Source organism: Salmo salar, unplaced genomic scaffold (genome assembly GCF_965601325.2).
Source record: "Salmo salar unplaced genomic scaffold, fSalSal1 ptg000293l, whole genome shotgun sequence".
NCBI classification, from domain to species: Eukaryota; Metazoa; Chordata; class Actinopteri; order Salmoniformes; family Salmonidae; genus Salmo; species Salmo salar.
Genome location: NW_027675346.1, coordinates 1,993,927 through 2,000,000, shown reverse-complemented (window position 1 = coordinate 2,000,000; position 6,074 = coordinate 1,993,927). Strand labels below are relative to the sequence as shown.

At 42.9% G+C, this 6,074-nt stretch overlaps 13 non-coding genes and 3 pseudogenes across 13 annotated transcripts; all 16 read right to left on the bottom strand.

Moving 5' to 3' along the window:
* Positions 1-404: 404 nt before the first annotated feature.
* On the bottom strand, positions 405-523 carry LOC145874939 (5S ribosomal RNA). Its single transcript, XR_014390573.1, has one exon. It is a non-coding gene; the product is annotated as a 5S ribosomal RNA (ribosomal RNA).
* Positions 524-662: 139 nt separating this feature from the next.
* On the bottom strand, positions 663-781 carry LOC145873281 (5S ribosomal RNA). The gene has a single exon (XR_014388916.1). It is a non-coding gene; the product is annotated as a 5S ribosomal RNA (ribosomal RNA).
* Positions 782-1,190: 409 nt separating this feature from the next.
* Positions 1,191-1,309, bottom strand: LOC145870685 (uncharacterized; annotated as a pseudogene).
* Positions 1,310-1,448: 139 nt separating this feature from the next.
* LOC145868148 (5S ribosomal RNA) lies at positions 1,449-1,567 on the bottom strand. Its single transcript, XR_014384142.1, has one exon. It is a non-coding gene; the product is annotated as a 5S ribosomal RNA (ribosomal RNA).
* Positions 1,568-1,976: 409 nt separating this feature from the next.
* Positions 1,977-2,095, bottom strand: LOC145870141 (5S ribosomal RNA). Its single transcript, XR_014386137.1, has one exon. It is a non-coding gene; the product is annotated as a 5S ribosomal RNA (ribosomal RNA).
* Positions 2,096-2,234: 139 nt separating this feature from the next.
* LOC145868489 (5S ribosomal RNA) lies at positions 2,235-2,353 on the bottom strand. The gene has a single exon (XR_014384485.1). It is a non-coding gene; the product is annotated as a 5S ribosomal RNA (ribosomal RNA).
* A 139-nt stretch (positions 2,354-2,492) lies between these two features.
* Positions 2,493-2,611, bottom strand: LOC145873279 (5S ribosomal RNA). Its single transcript, XR_014388914.1, has one exon. It is a non-coding gene; the product is annotated as a 5S ribosomal RNA (ribosomal RNA).
* Positions 2,612-2,750: 139 nt separating this feature from the next.
* Positions 2,751-2,869, bottom strand: LOC145873278 (5S ribosomal RNA). Its single transcript, XR_014388913.1, has one exon. It is a non-coding gene; the product is annotated as a 5S ribosomal RNA (ribosomal RNA).
* Positions 2,870-3,008: 139 nt separating this feature from the next.
* LOC145873277 (5S ribosomal RNA) lies at positions 3,009-3,127 on the bottom strand. The gene has a single exon (XR_014388912.1). It is a non-coding gene; the product is annotated as a 5S ribosomal RNA (ribosomal RNA).
* A 139-nt stretch (positions 3,128-3,266) lies between these two features.
* LOC145873276 (5S ribosomal RNA) lies at positions 3,267-3,385 on the bottom strand. The gene has a single exon (XR_014388911.1). It is a non-coding gene; the product is annotated as a 5S ribosomal RNA (ribosomal RNA).
* A 409-nt stretch (positions 3,386-3,794) lies between these two features.
* On the bottom strand, positions 3,795-3,913 carry LOC145870684 (uncharacterized; annotated as a pseudogene).
* A 139-nt stretch (positions 3,914-4,052) lies between these two features.
* On the bottom strand, positions 4,053-4,171 carry LOC145868147 (5S ribosomal RNA). The gene has a single exon (XR_014384141.1). It is a non-coding gene; the product is annotated as a 5S ribosomal RNA (ribosomal RNA).
* Positions 4,172-4,580: 409 nt separating this feature from the next.
* On the bottom strand, positions 4,581-4,699 carry LOC145870140 (5S ribosomal RNA). The gene has a single exon (XR_014386136.1). It is a non-coding gene; the product is annotated as a 5S ribosomal RNA (ribosomal RNA).
* Positions 4,700-4,838: 139 nt separating this feature from the next.
* LOC145868146 (5S ribosomal RNA) lies at positions 4,839-4,957 on the bottom strand. The gene has a single exon (XR_014384140.1). It is a non-coding gene; the product is annotated as a 5S ribosomal RNA (ribosomal RNA).
* A 409-nt stretch (positions 4,958-5,366) lies between these two features.
* Positions 5,367-5,485, bottom strand: LOC145873275 (5S ribosomal RNA). The gene has a single exon (XR_014388910.1). It is a non-coding gene; the product is annotated as a 5S ribosomal RNA (ribosomal RNA).
* Positions 5,486-5,894: 409 nt separating this feature from the next.
* Positions 5,895-6,013, bottom strand: LOC145870683 (uncharacterized; annotated as a pseudogene).
* Positions 6,014-6,074: the final 61 nt, after the last annotated feature.

The window sequence follows — 6,074 nt, the reverse complement described above, 5'->3', positions numbered from 1 at the left end:
ACAATCTCTTGCTACAACATATATAGTCAAAGTGAGTGTGATAAACAGAGATTGCATTTTCACCAATTAGATAAGCAGCTTGAACTTTGTGTCACTGAAAAAGTAGAAGAAATTACAAACACTGTTCCCATCACTTTTTAGCACAGGTAGTTGGATAAAATACAAACTTTATTTCCTTTCATCATTTGAACAGGGCAAAGGAGCACAAAGCACACACAAGCTGCATTCAGCAACAATATTCTTGTTTGTCTTATAAATACAAGGCAGATGCTAATTGAAAACACAAGGAAATTTGATCCTATTAAAAAGGCAGGAAGCTGCATTTAGTCAATTCATCATTAAATTCTTACTACAAGGCAGTGTTGCTGATGAAATAGTGCAGGGGCACACCCTCGTGGACAAAATGCTTACAGCACCTGGTATTCCCAGGCGGTCTCCCATCCAAGTACTAACCAGGCCCGACCCTGCTTAGCTTCCGAGATCAGACGAGATCGGGGGTACCCAGGCTGGTATGGCCGTAAGCGAGAAACAATCTCTTGCTACAACATATATAGTCAAAGTGAATCTGATAAAACAGACATTTAGTCAATTCATCATTAAATGCTTAATACAAGGCAGTGTTGCTGATGAAATAGTGCAAGAGCACACCCTCGTGGACAAAATGCTTACAGCACCTGGTATTCCCAGGCGGTCTCCCATCCAAGTACTAACCAGGCCCGACCCTGCTTAGCTTCCGAGATCAGACGAGATCGGGCGTACCCAGGCTGGTATGGCCGTAAGCGAGAAACAATCTCTTGCTACAACATATATAGTCAAAGTGAGTGTGATAAACAGACATTGCATTTTCAACAATTAGATAAGCAGCTTGAACTTTGTGTCACTGAAAAAGTAGAAGAAATTACAAACACTGTTCCCATCACTTTTTAGCACAGGTAGTTGGATAAAATACAAACTTTATTTCCTTTCATCATTTGAACAGGGCCAAGGAGCACAAAGCACACACAAGCTGCATTCAGCAACAATATTCTTGTTTGTCTCATAAATACAAGGCAGATGCTAATTGAAAACACAAGGAAATTTGATCCTATTAAAAAGGCAGGTAGCTGCATTTAGTCAATTCATCATTAAATGCTTACTACAACGCAGTGTTGCTGATGAAATAGTGCAAGACCACACCCTCGTGGACAAAATGCTTACAGCACCTGGTATTTCCAGGCGGTCTCCCATCCAAGTACTAACCAGGCCGGACCCTGCTTAGCTTCCGAGATCAGACGAGATCGGGCGTACCCAGGCTGATATGGCCGTAAGCGAGAAACAATCTCTTGCTACAACATATATAGTCAAAGTGAGTCTGATAAAACAGACATTTAGTCAATTCATCATTAAATGCTTACTACAAGGCAGTGTTGCTGATGAAATAGTGCAAGAGCACACCCTCGTGGACAAAATGCTTACAGCACCTGGTATTTCCAGGCGGTCTCCCATCCAAGTACTAACCAGGCCCGACCCTGCTTAGCTTCCGAGATCAGACGAGATCGGGCGTACCCAGGCTGGTATGGCCGTAAGCGAGAAACAATCTCTTGCTACAACATATATAGTCAAAGTGAGTGTGATAAACAGACATTGCATTTTCAACAATTAGATAAGCAGCTTGAACTTTGTGTCACTGAAAAAGTAGAAGAAATTACAAACACTGTTCCCATCACTTTTTAGCACAGGTAGTTGGATAAAATACAAACTTTATTTCCTTTCATCATTTGAACAGGGCCAAGGAGCACAAAGCACACACAAGCTGCATTCAGCAACAATATTCTTGTTTGTCTTATAAATACAAGGCAGATGCTAATTGAAAACACAAGGAAATTTGATCCTATTAAAAAGGCAGGAAGCTGCATTTAGTCAATTCATCATTAAATGCTTACTACAAGGCAGTGTTGCTGATGAAATAGTGCAAGAGCACACCCTCGTGGACAAAATGCTTACAGCACCTGGTATTCCCAGGCGGTCTCCCATCCAAGTACTAACCAGGCCGGACCCTGCTTAGCTTCCGAGATCAGACGAGATCGGGCGTACCCAGGCTGATATGGCCGTAAGCGAGAAACAATCTCTTGCTACAACATATATAGTCAAAGTGAGTCTGATAAAACAGACATTTAGTCAATTCATCATTAAATGCTTACTACAAGGCAGTGTTGCTGATGAAATAGTGCAGGGGCACACCCTCGTGGACAAAATGCTTACAGCACCTGGTATTCCCAGGCGGTCTCCCATCCAAGTACTAACCAGGCCCGACCCTGCTTAGCTTCTGAGATCAGACGAGATCGGGCGTACCCAGGCTGGTATGGCCGTAAGCTAGAAACAATCTCTTGCTACAACATATATAGTCAAAGTGAATCTGATAAAACAGACATTTAGTCAATTCATCATTAAATGCTTAATACAAGGCAGTGTTGCTGATGAAATAGTGCAAGAGCACACCCTCGTGGACAAAATGCTTACAGCACCTGGTATTCCCAGGCGGTCTCCCATCCAAGTACTAACCAGGCCCGACCCTGCTTAGCTTCCGAGATCAGACGAGATCGGGCGTACCCAGGCTGGTATGGCCGTAAGCGAGATACAATCTCTTGCTACAACATATATAGTCAAAGTGAGTCTGATAAAACAGACATTTAGTCAATTCATCATTAAATGCTTAATACAAGGCAGTGTTGCTGATGAAATAGTGCAAGAGCACACCCTCGTGGACAAAATGCTTACAGCACCTGGTATTCCCAGGCGGTCTCCCATCCAAGTACTAACCAGGCCCGACCCTGCTTAGCTTCCGAGATCAGACGAGATCGGGCGTACCCAGGCTGGTATGGCCGTAAGCGAGATACAATCTCTTGCTACAACATATATAGTCAAAGTGAGTCTGATAAAACAGACATTTAGTCAATTCATCATTAAATGCTTAATACAAGGCAGTGTTGCTGATGAAATAGTGCAAGAGCACACCCTCGTGGACAAAATGCTTACAGCACCTGGTATTCCCAGGCGGTCTCCCATCCAAGTACTAACCAGGCCCGACCCTGCTTAGCTTCCGAGATCAGACGAGATCGGGCGTACCCAGGCTGGTATGGCCGTAAGCGAGAAACAATCTCTTGCTACAACATATATAGTCAAAGTGAATCTGATAAAACAGACATTTAGTCAATTCATCATTAAATGCTTAATACAAGGCAGTGTTGCTGATGAAATAGTGCAAGAGCACACCCTCGTGGACAAAATGCTTACAGCACCTGGTATTCCCAGGCGGTCTCCCATCCAAGTACTAACCAGGCCCGACCCTGCTTAGCTTCCGAGATCAGACGAGATCGGGCGTACCCAGGCTGGTATGGCCGTAAGCGAGAAACAATCTCTTGCTACAACATATATAGTCAAAGTGAGTGTGATAAACAGACATTGCATTTTCAACAATTAGATAAGCAGCTTGAACTTTGTGTCACTGAAAAAGTAGAAGAAATTACAAACACTGTTCCCATCACTTTTTAGCACAGGTAGTTGGATAAAATACAAACTTTATTTCCTTTCATCATTTGAACAGGGCCAAGGAGCACAAAGCACACACAAGCTGCATTCAGCAACAATATTCTTGTTTGTCTCATAAATACAAGGCAGATGCTAATTGAAAACACAAGGAAATTTGATCCTATTAAAAAGGCAGGAAGCTGCATTTAGTCAATTCATCATTAAATGCTTACTACAACGCAGTGTTGCTGATGAAATAGTGCAAGACCACACCCTCGTGGACAAAATGCTTACAGCACCTGGTATTTCCAGGCGGTCTCCCATCCAAGTACTAACCAGGCCGGACCCTGCTTAGCTTCCGAGATCAGACGAGATCGGGCGTACCCAGGCTGATATGGCCGTAAGCGAGAAACAATCTCTTGCTACAACATATATAGTCAAAGTGAGTCTGATAAAACAGACATTTAGTCAATTCATCATTAAATGCTTACTACAAGGCAGTGTTGCTGATGAAATAGTGCAAGAGCACACCCTCGTGGACAAAATGCTTACAGCACCTGGTATTTCCAGGCGGTCTCCCATCCAAGTACTAACCAGGCCCGACCCTGCTTAGCTTCCGAGATCAGACGAGATCGGGCGTACCCAGGCTGGTATGGCCGTAAGCGAGAAACAATCTCTTGCTACAACATATATAGTCAAAGTGAGTGTGATAAACAGACATTGCATTTTCAACAATTAGATAAGCAGCTTGAACTTTGTGTCACTGAAAAAGTAGAAGAAATTACAAACACTGTTCCCATCACTTTTTAGCACAGGTAGTTGGATAAAATACAAACTTTATTTCCTTTCATCATTTGAACAGGGCCAAGGAGCACAAAGCACACACAAGCTGCATTCAGCAACAATATTCTTGTTTGTCTTATAAATACAAGGCAGATGCTAATTGAAAACACAAGGAAATTTGATCCTATTAAAAAGGCAGGAAGCTGCATTTAGTCAATTCATCATTAAATGCTTACTACAAGGCAGTGTTGCTGATGAAATAGTGCAAGAGCACACCCTCGTGGACAAAATGCTTACAGCACCTGGTATTCCCAGGCGGTCTCCCATCCAAGTACTAACCAGGCCGGACCCTGCTTAGCTTCCGAGATCAGACGAGATCGGGCGTACCCAGGCTGATATGGCCGTAAGCGAGAAACAATCTCTTGCTACAACATATATAGTCAAAGTGAGTCTGATAAAACAGACATTTAGTCAATTCATCATTAAATGCTTACTACAAGGCAGTGTTGCTGATGAAATAGTGCAAGAGCACACCCTCGTGGACAAAATGCTTACAGCACCTGGTATTTCCAGGCGGTCTCCCATCCAAGTACTAACCAGGCCCGACCCTGCTTAGCTTCCGAGATCAGACGAGATCGGGCGTACCCAGGCTGGTATGGCCGTAAGCGAGAAACAATCTCTTGCTACAACATATATAGTCAAAGTGAGTGTGATAAACAGACATTGCATTTTCAACAATTAGATAAGCAGCTTGAACTTTGTGTCACTGAAAAAGTAGAAGAAATTACAAACACTGTTCCCATCACTTTTTAGCACAGGTAGTTGGATAAAATACAAACTTTATTTCCTTTCATCATTTGAACAGGGCCAAGGAGCACAAAGCACACACAAGCTGCATTCAGCAACAATATTCTTGTTTGTCTTATAAATACAAGGCAGATGCTAATTGAAAACACAAGGAAATTTGATCCTATTAAAAAGGCAGGAAGCTGCATTTAGTCAATTCATCATTAAATGCTTACTACAAGGCAGTGTTGCTGATGAAATAGTGCAAGAGCACACCCTCGTGGACAAAATGCTTACAGCACCTGGTATTCCCAGGCGGTCTCCCATCCAAGTACTAACCAGGCCCGACCCTGCTTAGCTTCCGAGATCAGACGAGATCGGGCGTACCCAGGCTGGTATGGCCGTAAGCGAGAAACAATCTCTTGCTCCAACATATATAGTCAAAGTGAGTGTGATAAACAGACATTGCATTTTCAACAATTAGATAAGCAGCTTGAACTTTGTGTCACTGAAAAAGTAGAAGAAATTACAAACACTGTTCCCATCACTTTTTAGCACAGGTAGTTGGATAAAATACAAACTTTATTTCCTTTCATCATTTGAACAGGGCCAAGGAGCACAAAGCACACACAAGCTGCATTCAGCAACAATATTCTTGTTTGTCTCATAAATACAAGGCAGATGCTAATTGAAAACACAAGGAAATTTGATCCTATTAAAAAGGCAGGAAGCTGCATTTAGTCAATTCATCATTAAATGCTTACTACAACGCAGTGTTGCTGATGAAATAGTGCAAGACCACACCCTCGTGGACAAAATGCTTACAGCACCTGGTATTTCCAGGCGGTCTCCCATCCAAGTACTAACCAGGCCGGACCCTGCTTAGCTTCCGAGATCAGACGAGATCGGGCGTACCCAGGCTGATATGGCCGTAAGCGAGAAACAATCTCTTGCTACAACATATATAGTCAAAGTGAGTCTGATAAAACAGACATTTA